At 47.8% G+C, this 27,405-nt stretch overlaps 1 protein-coding gene across 2 annotated transcripts in view; it reads left to right on the plus strand.

Moving 5' to 3' along the window:
* NSRP1 (nuclear speckle splicing regulatory protein 1) overlaps nucleotides 1-27,405 on the plus strand; it is a 293,546-nt gene that overhangs the window by 165,945 nt on the left and 100,196 nt on the right. The window lies entirely within an intron of this gene.

Genomic DNA, 27,405 nt, shown 5'->3' on the forward strand with positions numbered 1-27,405 from the left:
GAGCGTGGAACCCTGGTTGCTGAGGCTCTGAACCCAGGCTGTTTAATTCCCCAGTCAGGAGTGATCTAAGAGGCAGTGTTTGCACCAGGTGAAGTATTGCGTTTTGATTATTGCCAATGTGATGTTTGGCCAGTGGCTTTGATCATTTGAGGTGTTTTCTTTGTGATGTGTGAGTAAGTTGAGGTGCACATTCAAAGTAATCATTTGATGTATATATAGCTTTCTGATCTCTTGCAGGACGTCCCAGTATATTTGCTTGAGTCTTATCTCATATTATTTGCTGCTTGTTTATTCATCAGTATTATTTATGCATTTAGGTGTTTTATTATTGCTTGCATATAATATATATATATATATATATATATATATATATATATATATATATATATATATATATATATATATATATATACATATATACATATATTTGAATGTTCTGGATTTGGCATCTGGGAAAGCCTTTCTGTTAGAGAGCATTGTGTACAATAAAACCCCAAGCCTTATTCAAAAAGAGAGAGTCCTTGCATTTTGTAAAATAAAACCCTTTTCTAAAGGTGTTGTTTGTTTTGTGTTAAAGTCTTTTGCGGCGCCGGCTGTTGAGCCATCGTGTGGGAGCTGTATTATCTGATAGGCGCAAGCAAGACAGCTAGCCTGGTGCAAATCATCGAGGATGGTCAGGATGCTGTAAAGTATATCATCTAGTCTGGGCTGGACATTACCAACTGTTTGTAAAACCCCAAGCCTTGTTCTAAAAGAGAGAGTCCTTGCATTTTGTAAAATAAAACCCTTTTCTAAAGGTGCTGTGTTATGTCTCCTGCTTCGCCAAGTGTTGAGCCACCGTGTGGAAGATTCTGTATTTTCTGAGATGCGAAAGCAAGACAAGGCAATGAAGATCATTAGGCCCCTGCTGCTATAGTCCCACACCACGATCACTTCTTCTCTGCATCCTTTCAAAAATGGAACTTCAGTACTTCAGATAGATGGGTTCTAACATTTTCCAACATGGCCACACGCTAGAATACATTCAGCATCCTCCAAATGTTCCACTGCGTAAAGTTCTGCTCCATCACCTTGAAGGAAATAGATTTACTTCTCCTCAAGCAGGCCATAGGGGGAGCACCCCTCAACCAGAAAAAACGGTGGGTTTATTCCTACTTCTTTATCATCAAAAAGAAAAATGGGAAATGGAGGCAGGTCATGGACCCCGGAATGCTGAACAACTTTTTAAAGAGTCAATCTTTTAGTATGCTCCCCCTTCAGGAGATTCTTCTTCTAATGGAAAAATTTGATTTTCTAACGTCTCCGGATCTCTTCAGCGCCTATTTTCATATTCCTATTCATCCTCAACATCAACATTTCTCAGATTCATAGTGGCAGGGTTCCATTACCAATTCCGAGTGCTCCCTTTTGGTTTAAAGTCAGCACTCAGGGTGTTCATGAAGTGCATGGCACCAATAGCAGCCTTCTTAGGACGTTCAGGTCACCAGGTGTTGCCATACCTGGATGATTGGCTTATAAAGGCTCTGTCTTTTCAAGCGGCAAAAGTTTCAACGAGAGCCTGTCGAATTCTCGTTGAGTCTCTAGGTCTTCGCGTCAATCTAGAAAAATCGTCCATTATCCCGGCTAATTTGTTGGTCTTTCTGGGTGCACGTCTCAACACAGATCTGGACAAAACCTTTCCCACCCAGGAAAGAATAATGCGGATTTTGGATTCAACAAAAATTTTCTCATCAAGAAAAGGTACGCTTCTGTGAGGCAGTACAAGTCCATGCTCGGGATGATGTCCTCTTGCATTCTGCTCATTCCCAATTGCCGACTTCGCATGCGACCGCTGCAGGAACAGCTCAATGCCGAGTGGGTTCAGTCTCAAGGCTCATTCAACGACAAGGTTCGGATTTCTGCATCAATGACTGCCCCCATGGCATGGTGGATAATCAAGGACAACCTGTCTCAAGGCCTTTCTTTCATTCACTTGGCACCACAGTCGGTGATGTCCTCGGATGCGTCGATGGACGGATGGGGGGCTCAACTTCAAGAACTACAGGTTCACGGCAAGTGGTCCAAATAGGAAGCGGAGTCTCATATAAACATTCTGGAACTCAAAGCAGTGTTTCTTGAATTGAAGGCTTTTCTATCTCGGATCAAAGGTGCGTCAGTGCTCTTCAGAACATACAACACTATGATAATGTTTAATCTCCGAAAGCAAGGCGGCACAATATTTCGGGCACTTTCTCTTCTTGCACAGCAGATATGGGAATGGCTCCTAGCCAACCACATTTCCTTGCGAGTGGAGCATGTGCCAGGGATTCACAACGAGAAGGCCGACTCTCCCAGCAGGGCCTCCAAACAGTGTCATGAATGGGAGCTCAATGACCAACCCTTGAAGAAGGTGTTTCATTCCTGGGGCTACCCAACATTAGATCTGTTCGCTGCCTTCCTCAATATAAAGTGTCCTCTTTTTGCAAGCAGATATCCTCATCAAAATTCATGAGGAGACACCTTCCAGTTTCCTTGGACGGAGATGTTCGCATATGCATTTCCCCCGTTCGCCACTCATTCTTCGAATACTTCAAAAAAGGAAGCAAGAGCCTTGCCGGATCACTCATCACTCCGGGGTGGGCCAAACAGTTCTGGTTCACAGAGCTGCACCGCCTATCAGAGTGTGCATCGATTCTGTTCCCTCCAAAGGAGGATCTTCTCTACATGAACCAGGGCCAAGTGATTCATCCACAAATTCCATCTCTTCTTTTGTCAGCTTAGCTGGAAAGTAGCCTTTCTCTTGGCCATTACATCAGCCAGACGTATCAGTGACATCCAAGCTCTCACTATAAAGGAACCGTTTCTGCAGTTTTTGCCAGACAGGGTTGTCTTGCACACTAACCCTTCTTTTATACCTAAGGTGCCTTCAACTTACCACCATAATGAGCAGATTGTTTTACCAACATTCTTTGGTAATACATCCTCAGCAGCGGAAAGGGCATTGAATTCTCTGGACATCAAACAATGCTTAAAGTTTTATCTGAAAAGAACGGAGTCATTCCGTAAATCCTCTCGGCTAATGATCTCTTTCTCGGCATTCACAAAGCATACTGCCTTGATGGCTGGAAAAAGGCAGATATCGCTGTCGGACACCCTACACTCCGACGCCTCTTTGCTTAAGGTAGGAGGATTTTAGCCCGCTATGTTCTTTATAAAATGTATGTAAATTTGTATGCTTATAATTCTCTTCTTGTTTTTTTCTGATGCTACAAGTTCATGTCATGGTGGGATGGTTCGCCTCCCACCACCATTGACTTTTTGCTTATTGTGTTTTTTACTGCTTACTAGTCCGATTCAAGCATGTGAATCTATAAAAGATTCAATACTGGAGAAAAAACAAGTTACTTACCTGTACACTGTGGTTCTCCAGTATTGATAGCTTTTATAGATTCACATGCGACTCTCCCTCCTCCCCGGTTAGGCTCACCAATTACCTACCTCAGAGTTTATATACCTTTACACTTGTGCTCGAAATCTGAGGTATGGTGGTTCTGTGGGGAAGGGGAGCTCTGAGGTCTCAGCTGTGATTGGCTGAATTTTTGATGTTCTAAAAAGAGGCTGAAAAGTTACTTAAGTGAGTTTTTCTGCTTTTGGAGGTCTATGGTAATGTTGTAATACTACTATTTCTTATGTTACCGTGGGACTCCCACCATGACAACCGGGAAGATTCAAGCATGTGAATCTATCAAAGATATCAAAACTGGAGTACCACAGTGTACAGGTAAGTAACTTGTTTACTTCATTAGTCAGAACTTTGAACTGTGATGTCCCTCAGGGGTCTATGCTTTCTCTTCTTTTGTCAACTTGTCTGTGATCTATTTGACCCACTTGATTCAGTCCTGCGGTTTCGATCAGTTTTGTTTATGCTGATGACACCCAGATTGTGCTAAAGATAATCGGGAATGTAAATGCCACTGCTGGTATACGACTGTCTTACTGAAGTTGAGTTCTAACCATCTAAAACTGAATGGTGAAAAGACTGTGATCTTAAGTCCTACTAGCCCTTTCCTTTTCTCAGACTGTCCTCTCTGGCTTTCTTCACTTGATCCAAAGCCAAGCTTTGTTACTGTCGTACTTTGAAATTTGGGACCGCGTAGGAGGCAGGGCCCTACCCCTGTCTATCCCGGTATTAGCGAACCGCGAATGGTCAATGTGGTATGTACAAGTGCTTTGTATAACGTTCTAGCTATGAAAGCACTGTGTATACGATATTATACATCACTACGTGGGTTCCATCTTAGAGCGGTGGCCATCTTATGGTTGCCCTCACATAGGCTACATATCACGAGCAAATACGGGCCTTTAGAGCACATGTACCTTCCTTTGACTTCTCTGTGACCTGGGCAGCTTGGCTCCGCTGCCCCAGGTCAGTCCGGTCTCACGAGCTCCCCGTCCTATGGCCACCTGTGATTAGCATCAGGGCTTGACACACCATAAAGCCTTTTTCATCCCACACGAGCCTCCAGCTAATCTCTTTCACACCTGACCGTTCCTGCTTTATGGCTTGTTTTCCAAACAGGAGATGCCCGTGTTTATTGGGGCCTGTTGATATCTGATTTGGGATCTGAGCCTCGCTGGGTAAATAATTGTGGGCTGGCCTAACTGGAATGTGGGATGGTCATCATGACTCTGCCTCTTCGTTTGTAATGTATACCTGTAAATGACCATACCGTAAAACAAGGAATGTGTGCCTGAAGCATGATATTTTGTATTTAAGGAGAAGCTCGTTTCTGTAATTTTTAGCAGTCTCCTGAGAACATACATGCTGTTGTACTTCTAGGATACCTGTAATTGGTCTGCAGCCAATAAACTGATCTTTGACTTCACCCGGAAGACTCTGTGTTTCTGTAGGTCTGAAACAGGAAGAACCCGAAGTCATAGGGTGTGTTCCCCTGCATCGCTGGGCTTAAAATTCCCAGTATTTCAGTTGGCGCCCAACGTGGGGCGATTTCAGCGGTACCGGTCCAAGCCAGAGGTTCGTGAGGAGCTTCGTGTGGAAATTCTGGAGGAAGGCCGCCACTTCATCGACCCCTGCATGTCGACGTGGTCCAAAAGTCTTTTCTGCGAGGTTCTCCGCGTCCCGACGGCTACGAAGGACTGCTGCCCTGATTAATCGCCCTGTTTTGGACCCTTGACGATTTTGGTAGAGCGAAACAATCGAGAGAGTCTTCTGGTGACGCCATTGATCATCGATATTCAATTAAGTATAAGTGGAGCGTCTCCCAGTTTGTTTGGTATCCTTTGGGATTTTTGGTATCCTTCGGGATCATTTTGATTTGGAGTTTGCAAACGCCAAAGCCAGAGGACTCGTGTATTCACAAGACTATCGTAATCGATAATCCTTTGAAGTTTGAAACTAGACTAGTGAGCGAAGATGCCTGGTGCTAGTGTATTTGGAAGATTGTTTTGTTTGGGTTGTGGAAGGGATTTCCAGTTAGAGGATTCATGTCCGGTTCCTCCAATTGGAACTCCAACTTATGAGCTTTATGTAAAACATGGCGTGGGCCCCATTGCATATAATTAAGTATGGATCCGATACACCAGAAAGGACGGTGTTTTAAAATGGCCCCAAAATGGTAGTTTCGATACAGATATCTTAGATAATTTGGAAGTTAAACTGTTTAAAAAGGAACCCGGCCGGCGATGTTTGATTCTTTCCGCCTATGGCGAAAGGAAGCCAAACAGAAGGAAATTAAGCGAGCGAAAAGGAATAAGAGAGAAAGAGGTATGTCAGTGATGCAAGCAGCTGTGCAATTTAAAGATAATGAGGAGGAACAAATGAATGAACAGTTGCACAGACAGCGCAAACTAGGGATCGATAAATGTTACCCTGTTTTGTCACCCCTTGTGCAACCTGAAGCAAAAGAGAAAGAAAAAGATTCCCTAATGTCCCATTTGCTAAGTTCGCCACCCCCGTATGCGCAAAATGCCACAGCGCCTCCACAGCTTGTAAATGTGCAGCCCCCAGTAAATATGCCGCAAGCCTTCCCACAGCCGCTACCGCCTCTTCAGCTGGCTCCTATCCCTGCAGTGCAGCCCTCTCAAGGGTCGCCAGTTTTGTTACCTGTTGCCCCTGCGCTTCCTGCGACTTTGCCTAGCACATCAGCTGCCTCCCCTAACACTCCTTCTTACACTACCCAGGTACCTGTATCTGAATCCGTTTTTCTTCCCTCTGTCTATCCGCCTGTTTTCGCCTCAACTTCTCCTTCAGCACGACAACGACTAGCTAATGTAGTTACTAGTTTAATGTCGCCTCTCTTTGGGTCATCTAGTGCGACTCCTGGCTTACAGCGTAAACAATTGCGCAGTCAGCTGCCTGGTCCCGACGAGAAAGAGGTGTTAGATCATCTGGCGCGTAGGTGGATTGGTTTCCCTTCACTCTATGATGTGGAATCAGTTGTTAACGTTTTTCACCAATGGGATGCCCCAACACAGAGGTATGTCTTTGACAAAATGTGTGAATTCCTCTGTGAGGAATTGGAAGATAATGGTTCATACCCAAACCCCCAGGAATTGTGTCGAGTGCGATTTGATTTTGAAAAAGGTACAATTGTGGGTCCCAATGTAGATAAAGCAGTTGCGACTTTACTGTCCTTCAGAAATGGCGATTGTCAGCAATCCTTGTTCGAACAGGAATCCCCTGTGGGGAAGAAGGTAAAAGCGCGCCAATATCCGATGCGTGAAGTTCCTCCAGTGTGGAGACCTGCTGATCCAAATGCGAATCCAGCTGTCCCAGCTCATTTTCAGCGTGTTTGGGTGCATGTCCCTTGGAAACGATCTGAGGTGTTAGCGCTTAAGCAGACATTGCCTGACCCCCGTAAAAACCCTACAGGATATTATAAGGAGTTATCACAAACTGCAGAATCATGTGTAATGAATCTGGCTGACATAGATATGCTGTTTGGGAATGTGGTTCCACAGCCTTTATGGGGATCCATTCGTAATGTAGATCACGCTGCAGAATTGGGTAACACATGGGCTAATATCATTGCTGCAGATGCTGGCCAAGTTGGTGGTGCGAAACCTGACCCTTTAGTAGCAGAACTCCCTGGTAGAATTATTACATACATGAAGACTATAATGCCCGCAATGCGCGTAAATTGGGATAAACTGTCCGCATGCAAGCAGAAGAAAGATGAGACAGTGTCCGATTTCTTTACCAGGTTTGAAGAAACGTTTATCGACCACAGTGGTCAAGACATGAGCACTGAAGGTGGCCAACGGTTATTTGTGGATAAATTTGTACAGAATCTACTTCCCGAGTTGTGTAAGAAATTAAAAGATTCAGAAAGTTCTTGGGCTGTTTCCTCTTCAGCGCAAATACTGGCTACTGCACAGTATTATGAAAATAGAGACAAAGATGAGAAGGATAGAACAGATAAGAAAACGAAAGAACTGAAAACAAAGGTCCTCTTACAGCGGGCTTATCCGCCACGTAGAGGACAGAATAATTATAGGCAAACCCAAGGTATCTATCAGCAGCCCCAACAGTTTCAGAATAATCAGCAAATGAATGGGTATTATCAACCACGCATCCCTGTAGGTCCCAACCAATGTCCATATTGCAAAGAGGAAGGTCATTTTAAATATAGTTGCCCTGAATTAATGCAGCGTAACAGTAATGCGTATGGCGCAAGAGTTAGAGGTGGTCAGCAAGCTCCTAGAGGCAGAGGGCGTGGAAATGTTCCCCAGAACGCGCGTCCTCTTCCGCCTCAAAATACCATAAATAGCTTTGATCAGCAAGCCAACGCGACTGGTAATACAGCTCAGTACAACAATAATGATTATTATGCAGAAGACGACAATGTAGAAGATAATGATTACTAGGACAGCCGTAGACAGAGAGAGGGAGTTGTTTCAGTGCCAGTGGATCAGAGCGGACCTTATGTTAAAGTAACTACAGCAAATCTAACGGAGCCCTTTCTGCTGGATACTGGTGCTGCAAAGAGTTCAATCATGCATTCAAAACTCCCTGGCGCGCCTTTGTCTGGCGAAATGAATGTTTCAGTAGGTTTTTCTGGCGCCCCAGTTAGGAACCCGATTTCTAGTCCTATGTCACTTTCTGTTGGACCTTGTGAGCTAAAAGCACCCCTCATCCTAACGACAGGTTGTGGTGAAAATTTGCTAGGATTAGATTTGCTAAAAAGATTGCATGCAACACTATATTGTTCTCCCTCAGGAGTACAACTTACATTAGGTAAGAAAGTGATTTCCCCAATGTATTTGTCTAAAAATGCAATGCCACCTGAATTGTCATCCCTTCCGGATGGCCTTTGGGCTACTGGTCCCAATGATGTGGGTCTTCTGGAAATACCGCCATATGTGGTAACTTTAAAAGCCAATGTCAGATTGCCACGCATTCCCCAGTACAAGATCTCCAATGAAGGTCAGAAAGCGTTGTTAGCAATTGTCAGCGATTTGATTAAAAAGGATGTAATTGAAGAGACAAGAGGCAACGTTTGCAATAGTCCTGTTTTACCTGTCTTATAACGAACGGACCCTTCACAGCCACCTGTTTACAGATTTGTGATTGATCTTAGAGAGGTTAATAAGATTGTTGTGCCACAGTTTCCAGTCGTCCCTGATATAACTGTCTTGTTAACCATGATTCCAGCCTCCGCTGCATGGTTCTCAGTGATCGATATAAAGAATGCTTTCTTTAGCATCCCAATTGCAGAGGAGAGTAGAGACATTTTTGGCTTCAGTTTAGGAGGTCGCAGCTTCCGCTTTAAACGCGCTCCCCAGGGCTACTGTGAAAGTCCATCAATATACAGTCAGGCTTTAAAAGCGCAGCTTGATGCACTTGTTTTACCTAGTGGCGCTATCCTTATTCAGTATGTTTACGATTTACTAATCGCCGCGGATACTGAGGAGATTTGCAAGAAAGCTACACTGTCTTTGTTGCGTCATTTGTCTGCCTTTCATCACAAAGTATCCCTCTCAAAGATGCAATATTGTCGACAAGAAGTGACCTACCTAGGTCATCTCTTATCGAAGGAGGGAAGGAAACTGACCCCAGAGAGAATTCAAGCCATTGCACAATTAAGTATGCCAAGAACACAGAGTGAAGTGCGTGCTTTCTTGGGCATTACTTCATACTGTAGGCATTGGATTCCAAATTTTTCCTTGCTGGCAAAACCTTTGTTAGCATTAACATGTAAAGACACACCGAATCCTATTCCATGGTCTGAGGAGTGTCAGAAAAGTTTTTTGGAATTGCGCAATGCATTATGTTCAGCTCCTGTGTTGGGTACCCCTGACTACAGCAAGCCTTTTACATTGTATGTTCACGAAAAGAACGGGTGCGCATTATCAGTGTTAACACAGCCTTTTGGCGACAGACCGCGTCCATGTGCATATTTTTCGTCAACCTTGGACCCGGTAGCGAGGGCATTGCCAAGTTGTCTGAGAGCTACAGCCGCCGCAGCTATGTCTATACGACAGTCTGCTGGACTAGTAATGGATAATACATTGATTGTTATGGTTCCACATGCTGTGGACACATTGTTAAACAGGACCAAGACACAGCACTTAACTAGTGCGCGATTATCCGGATATGAGTTGACACTATTAGCAAATCATATACACATAAAGAGCTGCAACACATTGAATCCAGCTACATTATTACCGATTCCAGCAGACCTAGATGAGATTGAGCAACATGATTGTCTGTTAAGAACAGAAGAAGAGACGAAAGGGAGAGTAGATCTTAAAGATACTCCCCTGACTGAGTGTGATGGTACCTTATGGGTGGATGGTTCGTGTTTCAAGCTTCCGAATGGTGATACGACTGCAGCATATGCTATCACTACTTTGCACACGATTTTTGAAACTGCACGTGTGCCACAAAATTCGGCTCAAGCAGCAGAATTGATTGCCCTTACAAGAGCATGCGTGTTGTCTGAAGGAATGAAAGTGAACATATATACTGATAGCCAGTACGCCTTTGGCATGGCTCATAGTTTTGGGCGATTGTGGAAAGAACGTGGGTTCCTGACTTCGCATGGAGCTAAGATTCAAAATGGCAAGTTGGTGAATGATCTCCTTGAGTCACTGACCCTACGGTTGCAAGTTGTGATTATGAAATGCAGTGCGCACAAGAAAATCACTGATGATGTTGGTCGTGATAATGCATTTGCTGATGAAATCGCGAAAGAAACGGCAAAAGATGTGAATGTATGTTGCAGGCCCTGCCAGATAGGTTGGTGATGTTGGAATGTGTGAAAACACGATAGAGAGTGTAAAGTCCCTTCAAGCTGAAGCCACAGAGAAAGAGTTGAGCAAGTGGAGAGAAAGTACGGGTAAATTGGATGAGAATGGTTGTTGGATTGATCTGTCAGAACATAGGCGATGGTTGTTAACTGACGCATATGTGCTTCCACTGGTTACTATGGCACATGGAATGGCACATATCAGTATGAAAGGAATCTGTAAGTTGTTGGCTCCAGTATGGCAGAATGCTGGAATTCCCAAGTGTGCAGAGAATGTGGTCAAGAATTGTATGGTATGCTTGAAATACAACCCTGGTAGAGGAATCCCAACTCCAGCTGGTCATTTTGCGCCTCCATCATATCCATTTGAGGTTTTGCAGCTAGATTTTATCCACATGGAAAGGTGCAACAACTTGAAATATGTATTGGTTGTTGTTTGCGCTTTTTCAAAATGGATAGAAGCGTATCCCCTAAAAGACAACACTGCTCTATCCACAGCCAAAGCCCTTGTGAAGGAATTTTTCCCTAGGTTTGGAATGCCAAGAATGGTGTGGGGTGATAATGGGAGTGAATTTGTGGGCCAAGTGATGAAGAATGTGTGTGAGGGATTAGGGATTAAGCAGAAGTTCCACGCTGCAAATCACCCCCAATCAGCTGGATTAGTAGAGCGCTACAATGGCGCTCTAAAACTCAAGCTGGCCAAAATCCAGGCGAGCTCCGGTCTTAAATGGCCTGACGCTCTGCCTCTAGCACTCCTGTCCACCAGAATGACCGTACACTCACGAGTGGGACTTAGCCCATACGAGGTGGTTTTTGGCCGCCCGGCCAATGTATGGGGTGTGCCAAGACCGACGAAATTCAGCGAAATCGAACATCCAGTACTGCTTGATTATTTATATGAATTGACGGCTAAATTGCGTGTTTTACACCAACAGGTGCACGATACTCTCCCTCAGGCCTCTGAGGCTCCAGGACACCCTATCGACCCTGGCATATGGGTGCTCATTAAGAATTTCCAGCGAAAAAGCAACGATGAGCCCCGTTGGATTGGCCCTCACCTCGTACTTCTGTCTACAAGATCAGCCGTTCGAGTAAAGTGGAAAAAGAATTGGATCCACGGCGCCCACATCAAAAGGATCCCTTTGCCTCTGCCGTATGACCAGTGGGTCCAGGAGGGTATCGCTGACTCTGAAACAGACACTGTACCTCGTTTTGTGCCGTTCAGTGATGCACGCGTAAGAGGCACAACTTCAGCACAACAGAGTGATGATATTTTGCAAGAAGCTGTGCCACCGTCAATTCGATTGGACACCACAGAGCCTGAACTCTTGTTTCAAGATCAGACAGTACCTGGCCGTTTCCGCTATAACTTAAGACCAAGGCCAATGGATAAATGAAGATTTCCTTACCTTTTTGTTTTTGATACCATAGCTCTCCCATCTGAAGGACTTTCTTGATTTTTGTTTTTCGAACCACCATCCGGGTTCAGCCGCAGGGTCGCGGTGCCAAGACTTTGGGGTACAGGCCGAAGACGTTAGGTCAACGGTTCTGGTTGGTCTAGGGCGTTCCCTGGACCGACAGGCGTACTCCTTAGCAGAAGATACTCACCCGCCGCGAGCGGCACGATTAGAGGATGGAGTTTTTCAAGATGGAGAGACTCGCTGAGGAAATGAACTTGAAAACGAGAATGTGTAAAATAATGAAGAGCAAACGTTTTGTATTATTATGTCTGTTTGTATTATGTAGTATGGTAGTGTTTACTGTAGGATTTGTATTCTTCTCCTCTCAAGAGCCCATTGCACCCACTGTACAGCCTATACCTCCTCCTACTGTCTCCTCACACTCTTTTCACCCTCTGCCTGAACACGAACAAGCTAGACGATCAGAGTTTGTAAACAACTCGTTTATTCAGCTCCTACATCAGCACCAACTAGTTATGAATACAACCAATTGCTGGGTGTGTGGTTTAATGCCACATACCATTAATAAGGGTATTCCGTATCTAGTGCTGCCGTTTAGTTACAATGGATCGTCATGGGCATTCCAGACCATGTTTCTCTTTGCACTAGATGCCTACTCCCCGCGACAACCACGTTCCATCAGACCTAGCACAAATAATAAGGCCTTAATGAAAGGAATTGCGGATATGAGCAGAGATATCGATGCATACTCATCTATTCCCAAAGAAGAATTGAGAGCATATGTATGGTGGAACGCGACGGGGTATAGTATTAGTCTGGGTGAAAGGCAGCGGAAAATCTCATCCCCAATTTGGGTCGTACCCCACATAGGTCGGTTCTGTTTACAAGGTAATGGTCAGAATCCAAGAGCTCAACTGGGGAAAAGTGACTGTACTGAAACGTACACTTTTCCATCACAGTTTTCCCCTGCGTTTTTGGCTGCCAAGGGTACATATTTTGTCTGCAATGACCGAGCATATACATGGTTGCCCCCTGATTTCTCGGGCACATGTTATATTGCAAATCTGCTACCGCCAACATTTACTGCTGCCTCCGACTATCACAAGACCAGAGTTGTGAGAGGCGTGATTAGTAAGGAGGATACTGCAGGTCAGGAAGCGGGAGACTTCTTTTTGGGTTTCCTGCCGTTTTGGGGACCGATGGTCAATAGTAGGAACCTGAGACAACTGACTCGTGTGGTTGAATCCACTGTTAATGTTACGGCTGGTGCCCTTGGTAATTTGACAGCTGAGCTCCAAGCGGATCGCCTCATGACTTTGCAGAACCGCATGGTTCTAGACGTTATACTTGCAGACCGCGGTGGGGTATGTAAGGTTATCCAATCTAGTTGTTGCATTTTCATACCAGATAACGCTCCAACAGTCTATCAAGCCATCTCCAAACTGCATAGAATATCTGAATCCATACACGTGGATAAAGGAGATTGGTCACTGGTGGGGTGGTTCTGGGAACTGATATCTGCCTGGGGTTGGAAGATTCTGATGGTCATTGGAATGATCTTAGCCATCCTTTTCCTGTTCTGTCTGTGCATCCAGTGTGCTCCTGCGATATGTGGCCTCTGTGCTACATTATGTGTAAGGAAACCTGTATCAAGGGACGAGCTAAGTAATAGGATGATGCTACAGCAACATCTCCATGACTTCATGAATATTGACCTAGACTCGGATTGATGTGAGTATAGTTATTGCCTATGTAAGGGCAAAAGGAGGGTCTGTCGTACTTTGACATTTGGGACCGCGTAGGAGGCAGGGCCCTACCCCTGTCTATCCCGGTATTAGCGAACCGCGAATGGTCAATGCGGTATGTACAAGTGCTTTGTATAACGTTCTAGCTATGAAAGCACTGTGTATACGATATTATACATCACTACGTGGGTTCCATCTTAGAGCGGTGGCCATCTTATGGTTGCCCTCACATAGGCTACATATCACGAGCAAATACGGGCCTTTAGAGCACATGTGCCTTCCTTTGACTTCTCTGTGACCTGGGCAGCTTGGCTCCGCTGCCCCAGGTCAGTCCGGTCTCACGAGCTCCCCGTCCTATGGCCACCTGTGATTAGCATCAGGGCTTGACACACCATAAAGCCTTTTTCATCCCACACGAGCCTCCAGCTAATCTCTTTCACACCTGACCGTTTCTGCTATATGGCTTGTTTTCCAAACAGGAGATGCCCGTGTTTATTGGGGCCTGTTGATATCTGATGTGGGATCTGAGCCTCGCTGGGTAAATAATTGTGGGCTGGCCTAACTGGAATGTGGGATGGTCATCATGACTCTGCCTCTTCGTTTGTAATGTATACCTGTAAATGACCATACCGTAAAACAAGGAATGTGTGCCTGAAGCATGATATTTTGTATTTAAGGAGAAGCTCGTTTCTGTAATTTTTAGCAGTCTCCTGAGAACATACACGCTGTTGTACTTCTAGGATACCTGTAATTGGTCTGCAGCCAATAAACTGATCTTTGACTTCACCCGGAAGACTCTGTGTTTCTGTAGGTCTGAAACAGGAAGAACCCGAAGTCATAGGGTGTGTTCCCCTGCACCGCTGGGCTTAAAATTCCCAGTACTTCATTACCTTTGTAAAAAAAATCTGAGGACTAAAAATTGATCCAGCTTTGTCAATGGTAGCTCAGGTCAACTTTATGGTTAAAATTAGTTTTTTCTTCTGTGTACTTCAAACACATTTAACTATTTTCTTTTTCACTTAGGGTACAAAATGTAAATGCATTCATTTAGTTCACCCGCCTTAGATTACTAAAACTCAGTTTACCTTGCAAGAACCACAGGTGGGTGTGGAAAAAACTTCTGGGAAAAATGCTGCTACTTAACAATATTGTTATTGTTCCATACATGAGCATTCATCTGTGCATGCTTATTCATTCCTGTCTAACACCAATCATCAGACTCTGATCCTTTTTGGCTTCTTCAATATTTCCCTTTATTCAGTGGTCCCATTTTTTTCCACTGCCACCCCTCACCCCTTAATAGAAGGGAGAGTTTTTTTGTTGGCGGTTTCCCCTTGTTTGGACATTGAACAAATATTCTTCTGTGCCTGCTGTGTATTTGTACAAAATTCAAATGGTGCATGTTAGCAGGCAGTTCTCTCTAGTAGATCCTCACAAGAATGTAATCTCTATTCTGGCTAACTGACATCTGATGAGTTCAGTTGTGTGACATTACAATGCATGCCTTTACAACGCATGCCTTCACAAAGCAACCTTTACCACACAATGCCTTTAATGCTCATGTCTTTACCATGCATATACCTTTATCACGAATGCCTTTACCCCATTAGGTAAGTATATATAGGGTAAGTGAAGCCCGCATATAAATGACTTTTTTTTGATAATCAATTTTATTGACTTTATAAGAACTAACAAAAGAAAAACAATACCAGCCAATGGCACATTCGTCAGTGCAAAACAAAGACAGGAGAATACTACAGCAGCGTACAGAGTCCGACAGACAAGAAGAAAATAGCATCACATTCGCCCCAGTCCATAAGTGTTCGTCTGAGATTATCAATCCTCTACCTCCCTGACCCATTTGCCCCACATTCTACGAAACTTCTTTGGGCAGCCTCTGGCCTCATACATGGGCCGCTCCTGCGCAGCACACCAATCCACCCCCCTGCGCCAATCGGCCATGGTGGGTGCAGTCGAGTTCAGCCAGTTGTCCGCAATGGCTCTTTTGGCCACCATCATAGCCGTGTTTAGAAAGATTTTCTCAACTCTGGAACCATCCATTCCCTCAGTAATGCCCAGGAGCACATTCATTGGGCTAAGGTGAACCTCCCAACCCAGAACTTCAGTGAACTCCCCCGCTATTGACTCCCAATAGAGCGTGATTGCGGAACAAAGCCATACCATGTGATAAACATCAGCCTGGGGGTATTCGCAGCGGGGGCAGGATGCATCAGGCCGGAACACAGCACGGTGGAGACGCAGCGGCGTGAGGTAGGCAGCATGCAGATAGTATATTTGAACCAGTCGGAGCCTTGCTGAGGCTGTGACTGTTTTAGGGGCCATCACTGTGTCTCGCCAATCAGTGTCATCCAGGGACCCAAGCCAACCCTCCTATTTGCCCCTAAGGTGGGATAGGGAGTTGGGGGTGTTATTCGTGAGGGAACAATAGATGTGGGAGATCCCACCCTTCCCCAGGTTGCCGGTCATGACCTGGCCCTCCGGTGGACTATATTCGGGTAGGGAGGTGTCCTCTGAAATTTGAGACTGGAGGGCATGGCGCAACTGCAGATAGCGGTAAAACTGGGAGGTGTGGAGGGAGTATCGGGTCTGCAGGTCCTGAAAGGTGCGCATATGGTTCCCGCCCCAGACGTCCCCCAGTTGTGAAATCCCAATGCGATCCCATGCTCTAAAACCGGAGAGATTGGCGACATCCCAGAGCCATGTTCCGTACCACAGTGGGGTGTATCGGGTCAGTTTATCCGACCAGTGGGTGTGACGCAGAGAGGCCCGCCAGGCCAGAAGCACCCCACGCGTGACCTGAGACAAGGTTTGGGTGACGGTGTTCCCGTACAGCATCCCCTGAATGGTAGACAAACCCAAGTTATGCAGTTCCAAGCGGTATGCCGGATCCGACCAGCCGCCATTGAGCCAATCATGTACGGTAAGGAGCCGGGTCGCTAAATAATAAAGATATAAATTTGTCAGTCCCCGGCCACCGTCAAAGGGTGGGATCCGGCACTGGGTGAGGGCCAGCCTCGGCCTTCGACCTCCCCATAAGAACTTGGTGGCTAAGCTGTCCATCTCCCGAAACCACGACCGTGAGAAGGAGAGGGGCGTGTTTTGAAGCGTATAAAAAAATCTGGGCAGAATCATCATTTTAAAAAGAGCTATTCTGGCCATAGGATTCAATGGCAGCGTTTGCCATTTAAGGAGGTCAGCACAAACCTGTTTCACTAGTGGGTTACATTGAGGGACCAGGCAAGGTCAGGAAGAAGGGCCACCCAGATCCCCAGGTATTTGAATGACTGTCGCCAAAGGGGTATCGATGACTGTCAATCAAAGCACTCTCTCGAAAGATGGAGAGGGACCAGAACAGATATGGCCGAGTTCAATCGGAGGCCAGAGATTCGTTCAAAGAGATGCAGGGCCTGGAGGCACCGAGGTCCCGATCGAGCTGGATCTGATAAGAATATCAGAACGTCGTCGGCGTAAAGGGCAATCTTGTCCTCTTTCAAGCCAGGCCATCTCCATCCCGTGAGAAGTGGATCATTGCGAACAAGATATGCAAAGGGCTCCATCGCTAACGCGAAAAGGAGGGGCGAAAGGGGGCATCCCTGCCTCGTGCCTCTTCTGATGGGGAAGGGGCGTGAAAGAGCTCCATTAACCAGAACCTGGGCCCGTGGTGTACAGTGTAGCGTCCTGACCAGGTTACAGAAGGGGGTTCCAAAACCCGTCACTGCCTTTAGGTATCGCCAGTCTACCGAATCGAATGCTTTCTCGAAGTCCACTAGAAGAAGAGATAGATAGGCAGTCAATTGTTGTCGATTCGCGAGAGCGAGGTGGAGACGTGTCTGGTTCCCCAGGAGGGCATGAATCCGCACCGGTCTGGGTGGACCATCTTGTCCAGATATGGACGTATGCGCTTAGCCAGGACCAAGGCGAATATTTTGAGCTCCGAATTAAAGAGAGAGATGGGGCGGTATTCAGAGCAATGCTTCGAAGGAGGCTGAGACTTCGGGATCACCACGATGGTGGCCAAGTCCGTCTCGGGACGGAAAGAGCCGCGGTCAGCCGCTTCCTGATACACCTCTAGAAGGTGGGGAACCAGCGTGTCTCGATAGGACGCATAGAACTCTTGCGGGAGCCCGTCTGGCCCTGGTGTCTTACCTGCGGCCATGCATGAAATTGTGTCGTTGATCTCTTCTGGAGTGATCGGAAGGTCTAGCTCTTCCACCTCAGATTCACTGAGCCGCAGAAGGGGGAGTTGTTCACTCTGGAGGAGTTCCAGAAGCGAGAGATTGGGGGGCTGTACAGAGAACAGAGTAGAGGGTAGCGTAATATGTGGCGAAACATTGGGCCACCACCAGTGGGGTCCACTGGATCGCCCCATCTGAGTCATTCACCTCAGGAATGATACGGTTGGCCATAGGAAAGGTGGCCAAACCATGAAAGAGCTTTCCATTTTTGTCTCCCTACCCATAGACACGCGCTACAGAGGATCTCCACAGCAGCTTAGCAGCCTCCAGGAAAGTCTGCTTAATATTGTCCCTCAGAAACGCCAGTCTCCTATCCTGAGCCTCAGTTCTCTCCACAGGAGGTTGAGTTTCAAGCAGGACAGCCTGGGCCTCCAGAAGTGTTAGCCGGGAGTCCTGTTTCGCCCGCTGGAGTTTGAGTTGGCCTTTGGCAAAGCCCCGAATGGTGGCCTTACAGGCCTCCCATAGGGTGCCAGGAGAGGAAACCGATCCCTGATTAGCGGAGAAGTAATGACGATGCTCATCCCTATCTGTTTCCTGATTTCTTTATCCTGGAGGAACCCGGCATTTAGTCGCCAGATCGGGTGCGAAGACGCCGGGAGGTTGCCCATCTGCATCGCCTCTGGGGAGTGATCCGATAATCCCCTGGGAAGGATGGTAACGGCTTGACCTGCCCGGCAGTCCAAGGCTGGCAGGAAGACATAGTCCAGCCGGGCATGAGTGTTATGGGAAGCCGAAGTGTGGGTGTATATTTGAGTTGTTGAGTGCCAGAGCCTCCAGGCCCAGAGTAGTTACCCAATTCGACAGGAGGTTAGATTGAGCAGCTCGGGAGACGGATGGAGCCACAGCAGTGTCCATGTTGGGGTCCATAACTGCGTTGAAGTCTCCTCTAATCACCGTCGTACCCGGGGGCAAGGCAGCTACTAGTGTAGTGAGACGCTGAATTGCGGGGGGGGGGGGGGGGGAGTATACAGTGATTAGGTTCAGAGGTCGGTCCCCAATGTTCCCTTCCACGAGGACGAAGCAGCCCTCAGGGTCATGGGTTACATTACTCACCAAAAATGGGAGAGCACGGCGCATCAGGACAGCCACCCCTCGTGAGCCTCGGGTAAAGCCAGAGTGCCAGATTCCACCATAACCATGTCGCGCCAGGAAGGGGCAGTGATTGCCTACCAGGTGGGTCTCTTGGAGCATCAGTATGTCCACAGTGTGATGCTGGGCATATCGCAGGACTGCCGTGCCCTTGACCTTATCTAAGAGGCCATTAACATTCCAGGACATGATGTGGAGCAACGCCATCCCTGTATAGTTGTCAGACATGGGGGGGCTGAGTGGGGGGTCGGACACCCGGCTTGGGCAGTGGGTGCAGGGGAAGTGGTGTAATCATGCGGAATAGCGGGTGTAAGTTTACAGTGTCGGGCTCTGCACACTTGTTTCGCAACTGAAGAGAAGTGCTGGTACAATAAACAAAGGAAACAACCAATGGAACTCGGGACACCAGTCGCCCCCACCCAACCCCATACCCCCACCCTATACTTCGGGAACAGAAGCATCTGTCGCCTTAACAGTGGAGAACGCTTAGGAATGGGGAATTGTGGAGGACCCCTCCTCATAGTAGGATGTGCATAGCTGTGTCCATCAGGAAATTGAAGTAGTGATGAGTCGATGTGTGACTCCAGGTCGTGGAGCTGGTTGCAACCAGAAAGTAAAGGTGGGCTCCAGCGGGACCCGTGAGAAGTGTCGGGCTGCGAGAGAGATCCGTATCAGGCAGGTCCAACAGTGATGGCTGAGGTGAGGCACCCCCATTGTCCGAGCGGCCAGATGAACCAGATCGCCGCATGATTAGGGTGCCCCCGGGGAGCGAGGCATGGTCATGGGCAACGGAGGAGCGCCCCCTGCAGACCGGCACTCGGAATCAGTCACCCACGAGCGCCGCTGGAGGTGCCCACCGGGAGGTCCCTGCCCCCGCAGCCGCAACGCAACCGATCACGCAGGCGACGGGGTCAGAGGCGGCCTGTTCAGACTCACCATTGGGCCTCTCTCGTCAGCCGACACCTGGGGTCAGGGGTGTCAAAGAAGAGGGTTCTGTTGGAAAACACAACTCGCAGGCGGGCCGGGAAGAGGAGCCTGTATTGTATGTTGAGAGCGTGCAGCTTCTGCTTGACTTCTCCAAACGAGCGGCGCTGACCCTGGACCTCACGAGTATAGTCAGGGAAGATCATTATAATTTGATTTCCATATTTGAGGTGTTGCTGCTTACGGGCTTCGGCCAGAACAGAGTTGCGGTCTTTAAAATTGAGGATCCGGATTATGATCGGTTTATGAGGTGCACCCGGCGGCGGCTTAGGTGCAAGTGAACGGTGCGCCCGTTTGATCGCGAACCATGGTGAGAGGGAGCCCTCGGGCATCTATGAGCGCAACCAGCGCTCCACGAAGTCCGGCGTCCGGCCCTGTTCCGCACCCTCCGGAAATCCCACCAAGCAAAGGTTGTTGCGACGGGATATGTTTTCGGCATCCTCAGCCCGTCGGTGAAGCTCCTGAGTGTGAGACAGGAGACGAGCGACTTGGCCTTTGAGCTACTGGACCTCATCCTCCATGGTGGATATACGAGATTAGGTTTCTTTAATCCGGGCCGTGGCATTTCGAAGGCCTTGCCGGATAAGGGTCACGCCGACCTGGACTAAAGCAATCTTGCCATCCACCGAGGATTGCAAGGCATGGATAGCCTGAAGGATGGTGGACAGGTCTGCAGCGGGTGGGGCATCTTTGTCTGTGGGCCCCCCAGTCGCCCCGGAGTCTGTGTTAGTGAACCGATCTATTTTAGTCTGGGTGACGGGGCTTTTTGTTGGCTTGTCTCTAACCATGGCCGCCATCCAGCAAGGTAGGAGGTCTAGATATGGGGGGAGGGAGGAGGGCCGGGCCGCTCCACATGCCTCCACTGGCCGCTCAACGGCCACTGCTCCCTTCCAGCATGGTCATCCACACCCTCACTCGAGAATTCGGGTGTGGGGGGGTCCCAAAGGCTGAGCGGAGTCGACGTCCGGACCAGGTCTCAAAGAATGGCTCAGGTGAAGGAACGGGACGCAATTTCGAGACGTGCGTGGAGAGGGCCAGCCAGAGGGCGGGGGGCAGAAAGACCAACCAGCCTCCTCACTGACGCCTCCCGATATGGTGACCGAGACTTCCCCAAAGCGGCTCCTGCCACCCCCGGTCACCAGATCCACTACGGCCCACAAGAGACGAAGCAGCCGCCTGGGACACCACCACCGCTCGAACTAGCGGCCAAGGTACCCCCTGCACGTCACCCATGCACCAGATGCACCAGGGAGGAGAGCACGTAGTATGAAGTTGCGACCCACAGTATCAAGGGGTCCCGGCCCACCGCCCCCAGCCGGAGGGCACAAGGAACCCCGCACCCCCAGAGCCCCGGGTCGCGATGAGGGCGGGGGGCCCCCTGGCCTGGAAGGAGACGGGCATCCCGCCACCCGGATTGACGGCCGAGCCTCCACCACCCAGGGCAGGCCAACCACGGCAACAGATCAGAGTTAGTGGCCGATCCCGCTCCTCACCGCCACACCCGTTGTGCGCGGTAGTACAGCAGTTCTCCGGAGGTCCTCGTTGCCGGGAGAGGGGCCTACATCCAGCCCGATCCCTGCGGGATGCCACAGGGGGAGAAAAGGGGGCCTCACACCCTGTCGCTGTTGTACAATCGACAGCCGAAGGCACTGTGGATTCAACAGCACCCAGTTGGTGCACTGCCCGAGCCGGGAGACCAAACGCAGGGCCCGGGTCCTGTACCCAGCCAGGGCCAAAGCGAGCTCCTCGAGATCAGGGTACCAGGGTTGCGCCGGGTAGAAGCACCCCTCCGCACTGCCGCCCGATCGACGGCTGATCGCGCACCTCAGGATGCCAGTGCCGCAGAGTCTGTTACTGATGCGCTGTGAGATGTCACTGGGTGGGAAAGGGCCTCCCACTCCTCCCGCCACTGTTTTACCGACAGCCAAGGGCACCACAGATTTGCCGCCCCCAGCCGCTGCACGAGCCCAGCCCTGAGAGCCGCCACCTTCAGATCAGGGCTAAAACCGGCACCCCGCCAGGGGCCAAGGCAAGCACCGCCCAAGCAGAGCACCAGCAGGGGCCGGGACAGAAGCACCGCTCTGCGCTGCTACCCGACCGACAGCCGATTGCGCGGCCCAGGTCACCAGCACCGCAGGAGCCGCCTCTGATGTGTGGCACACAGGGCCTCCCCAGGCCGCCTCTAGCTCCGCAAGTCAATCAAGCACACACCAGCGCGAAATGGGATGGGGTTTGGCACCACAGGTCCAACCAGGATGGCGCCAGCAGCCCCTCAGAGACCTACCGCTCGCATCACAGAGCAGGCAGCTCCGGGGCCCAGGGCTCAGACAGATCAGGAGCTCACCACCGCAGTGCCACCATCTTAGTTTTTTCACGAGGCCGGGCTCCCGTTGCAAGGACTGATTGGGGTGCCCAAAGGCCTACAATGTCGCCGCCAAATAGGGCTCCAGAGCCCGGGGCAATCAGGTAATCAGGTCCCAGGTTTAACGATACCCCGATGGTGGCAGATTAGGAGCACTCCTAAAGTGCGACTGCCATCTTGATGCTCCTGGCCCCGCCCCATATCAATTATTTAAAATATTTTTATTTTTTTATTTTGGTGGGTACCACCCCAAATCCCCATCATTTAAAAAAAAGATTGTACATTTAGATATTATAAATTGTATTGCACTCCCACCTTTCTACATAGGAGAGCAGTTGCTATTTCTTCATCTTGTTATAGAAGTTTAAAGGTGAATGCGGACAATTGACTCCTGTGGTTTAGTATTGGCCACGTCTTACTGTGTTTTGGGCGCTAATTTTTTACTTTGTAAGTTTCCAGTTAGATACCTATATACCAACAGACTCTAGACTTTTCTTATTGGGGTTTTCAGGCAGATTAACAGGTGCCACAAGTGAACACACAGATGTAATGTTCTATCTGTGGTGGTGGCAAGATTGGTAATTACTCAATATTGAAATCAGGTAAAGCCCCTTTATTCCAGGAATAGTGTAATGCACTAAATAGCGTTCAGTTGAAAGAATCACTATATGCAGTCCAGGTTGGGAATAAATACAATTGTGATAAAATGTGGAGGATGTTTAGAGATCAGTTGCTAAATATTTAGAGCATAGTAGTAGTGTCAGGGTAATATGCTGAGATTTAATGTTTCTTTTTAGTTAGTGTAAATAATCTATTTTTGCACCTTGCTTAATTGAAAACTACTTGTCTATGAATGAAAAGTCAATAGCATTTTCTTATTTCTTTAACTTATTCAATATAATAAAAAAATATTAAAGAGAACAAAAGGAACAGGAGCAGATGGGACCCATAATGGGCGCTCTCTAGAGAAACTCCCTATAGAGTCCTCATATCTTATTATGTATTGAAAACGTCTGTAGACATCTGTAAATTGTATACAGAACGGTGCTGACTGGAAGGCACGGTCTTCTTGTGGAATTATTTTATGCACCCACTTCAGTCAAGGGTTCCCAGTACCACTTGATATCAGTATGCTTCTAAGCAGAAACCGTTGTCAGATGAAATGCCGTCTTTGCACTTCCTGTTCCGTACGGGTAATCATGGGAAATGTAGTTTTTACAGAAATGCAAAAAGAACAATTGATGGACAGAATGCAGAACAATGTCATACATTCACCCCAGTACAGAGATCTGGGCCTAAATCCATCGTTTGTTTTTTTGCTCTCCATGCCTTTCCAGTTTGGACCCAGCCATAAGCAGATCAGTCTTGACCCTGCGCCCAATGGGAACAGTCCAGCACGAACTTCCAGGCCAGGTCCTCCCTGGACTGGAAACAAGCATCCTAGAACTGGTTTCGGGCTTTCAGCCCTCATCAGCCAGGATAGCTTGACTCCAGTTGCATGGAGAGCACGGGACCCACGTCTGGGCATACCCGTCCCACTCGGGGTGACAAATGCGAAAAGAACAATTGATGCACAGAATGCAGAACAATGTCACACATTCACCCCAGTACAGAGATCTGGGCCTAAATCCATCGTTTTTTTGCTCACCATGCCATTCCAGTTTGGACCCAGGCATATGCAGATCAGTCTTGACCCTGCACCCAATGGGTACAGTCCAGCTCGAACTGCCAGGCCAGGTCCTCCCTGGACTGGAAACAAGCATCCTAGAACCGATTTCGGGATTTCAGCCCTCATCAACCAGGATAGCTTGACTCCAGTGGCGTGGAGAGCACGGGACCCACGTCTGGGCATACCCGTCCCACTCTGGGTGACAAATGCAAAAAAAACAATTGATGGACAGAATACAGAACAATGTCATACAGTACAGATATCTGGGCCTAAATCCATCGTTATTTTGCTCACCATGCCGTGGATGAATGATGATGGATTCAATCCAGATCTGTGACTGGGGGTAAGTGTTTGAAAAGTTTCACCACTCCGTCCATCATCTTCTTGTGTTTGCTTTGTTCGCCCTAAGTTGACAGGGTATGCCCAGACGTGGGTCCCATTCTCACTTTGCCTCTGAATTCAAGCTAGCCTGGCTAATGAGGGCTGTTAGCCCGAAACTGGTACCAGGATGCTTGTTTCCGGTCCAGGGAAGACATGGCTTGGCAGTTCGGGCTGGACTGTTCCCATGAGGCACAGGGTCAAGACTGATTTGCATATACCTGTTTCTAAACTGGGGTGGCAAAGTGAGCTAAAGAATGATGATGGTTTCAACGCAGATGTGTGACTGGGGGTGAGTGTTTGAAAAGTTTCAGCACTCCGTCCATCATCTCCTTGTGTTTGTTTTTACAGAAATGCCAATAATATATTTCAAGGGAACAACAGCGTTTGTAAAAATGGTCATTCGTATTAGGGAAGGATGCGTGTCTAATGATAAGAGATGTTTTCATTTGACATGAGACAATGAAATCCTCTGCTTAGTATATCTATAGAGGTGCAACAGGATCACATTTTCTTATTTCTGTAACTTAGTGAATATAATTAAAAATAATAAAGTGAAAAAGGGAACAGGAGCAGATGGGATCCATAAAGGGTGCCCTCTAGAGAAACTCCCTATAGAATCCTCATATCTTGGCCAGAACTGATGGTCTCAATGGCCGGAGAGTCTCTAGAGATCGCACAGCTGTGAAGCAATTGTTCCGCTGCTTAACGATTCAGTTTTGGCCTTTTGTTGTTTCACCTAGGGAATAACACAGCAGCGCCTTTGCCCTCCACCACTTCAATACAATACAGAGGAGTCTGTGTCATAATCCCAGTGGTAGCAGTTCTGCTCCCACCTTGATATGATGGAGGGGTTGTTCAGGATGGAGCCGGGCCCTGCAAAGCTTGGTTGGAGGTCAGGCTAAGCAAATAGTCTGAAAGTCGCTTGAAATTACAATGAGAGGCGCTATGGTCAGAAGGGGGCCTGTGAATGGTCCAGTCATGGGGTCAGAGGCAGTAGCTTGCTTTTGGGCAGACTGTACTGCAGTACTCGGATTTCTGGTATTAAGAAGGAGAACCTGATTGGTGAAAGCTTGATAGCAGCCCCAACTGTGAATCTCCATGGCAATCAAGAAGATGAAGGATGATTTTTTAAACACTGTACATTCTCAATTCAAACGACTGAAAATTTGTGATATTCAAGATGGCCCTTCTTGGAGTGAAAAAGGAACTGAATGAGTTTCACTTTTCAGTGTAGTTTGATTTACGTTTGAAGCTGAAGGTTGACCAAATCAGGAAGAAATAATCGTTTACAAAATAGGAGGTGGCCAATGCTTTCTTCTTTGACATGAAGGGTGACGTTTAGACTGCTGCTCTGCCTCTGAAATGTAGTGCATGCTGATGTTTTGGTTGTGGGATAAGTTGTAAGCCTTTGTGCATGGTTTTTCAGTCACTATGTTCCGGAAGGGGTTTGGTGGGAGGAGCGGTCTCTTCTTCTGTCCTTGGTCAGACATGACACAGCTGGGTGGAACTGGACTATGCAAACGAGGGCACCGAATGTGCCCTTCAAGCAGACTTAGTGGCGCCGGCAAGCGCCCCCACCCTGCCCCAATACACTAAACCGTGTCTGGGAGACAGTCACACCTTCCTCTGACAGGATACCTATTGTCCTGCCTTCCCCTGCTCGAGCCTGGCTCAGCAGCAGGAGGGCAGAATCGTGTCTCTGGTCGGCAGCAGCCATGTTGTGCTGTCCTGGTCTAGAAGACTGGTACCGGGAGGACTGAGGGCCTCCCGGTGGAGCTTTACTGTGCATGGAATGATACTTCCCACACCATTTACGGTGTGGAAGTATGATTGCAACATGTTTGATACCAAACATGACGGGGTTTGTTACGGCCAGTTTAGAGATGGTTATCGCGTAATGACGCATGGCCACTCTATGTATCGTAATGGCTGCTGCACTTACAACTGTAGTTACAGTTTGAGTGGTCTCCCATGGGTGGCATAATACTTGCTTCAGCCAATTGGTCGACCGCTGGTGTACCTATGCCCTGGGTACATTAGTACCATATACTAGGGACTTGTAAGTGTACACCAGTATCCAATCTGGGGTGTACCTAGGTACTCATCATAACCACTTTAGGGGAGAAAGCACAGAGACTGGTGTCCTGATTAGCAGGATCCCAGTCACAGACTAGTCAGAAACAGCATAGCAGCAGGCAAAACGGGGGTGTAACTATAAAAGCAGATCCTACTGTCTAAAGGAATGGAAGGGAGAGGCCCCATTTTACAATCTGCTTTATCCAACTGTAGGATGTTATTCTTAATTCACCAACCAAGAAGGAAATATATTATCCTCCATACCACAGAGTAGTTGTGTGCCACTAAGGTCAAGATAAAGCAGCTTGGAGGCTCTTTCCACAGGGTGAGGGGACTGGAAAGTGTGCTGTGCCTGATGGCCTGGTCGTTGTCTTCTTGATCCCCAACTCCAATAGGATTGGAGTGACGGTTGTGTGGGCAGTGGGTTTTGGCGTTGCCAATAAGCCAACCCTCTGGAGTAGCTGTTAAGGGGACAAAACTGTTGAAGGTACAGTCTCACAGGGGTGGAGAGGCCTAAGGAACACGCCATAGCTCATGTTTTCATTGCAGCGTTTCAACCCTGAATCAGCTTTCTTGCTAAATAGGAGTGATGCATCAAATGCCATGTACATTAAAGAGGCTTGCACATCCCTAGTGTGCCGGCGAAGCACCTTGCTTGTGCCAACTGCTCTGCCCAAACAGTTGGTAATGTCCAGCCCAGACTAGATGATATACTTTACAGCATCCTGACCATCCTCGATGATTTGCGCCTGGCTAGCTGTCTTGCTTGCGCCTATCAGATAATACAGCTCCCACACGATGGCTCAACAGCCGGCGCCGCAAAAGACTTTAACACAAAACAAACAACACCTTTAGAAAAGGGTTTTATTTTACAAAATGCAAGGACTCTCTCTTTTTGAATAAGGCTTGGGGTTTTATTTTGTACAATGCTCTCTAACAGAAAGGCTTTCCCAGATGCCAAATGCACAAGATTCAAATACACAAAGACATATATACGTTTATATGCAAGCCATAATCTAAATGCATGAATAATACTGATTAATAAACAAGCAGCAAATAATATGAGATAAGACTCAAGCAAATATACTGGACATCCTGCAAGAGATCAGACATATATATATATATATATACATATATCAGATAATTACTTTGGATGTGCACCTCAATTCACT

The sequence above is a fragment of the Triturus cristatus genome, chromosome 3_2 (assembly GCF_964204655.1).
Source record: "Triturus cristatus chromosome 3_2, aTriCri1.1, whole genome shotgun sequence".
Classification (NCBI taxonomy): Eukaryota; Metazoa; Chordata; class Amphibia; order Caudata; family Salamandridae; genus Triturus; species Triturus cristatus.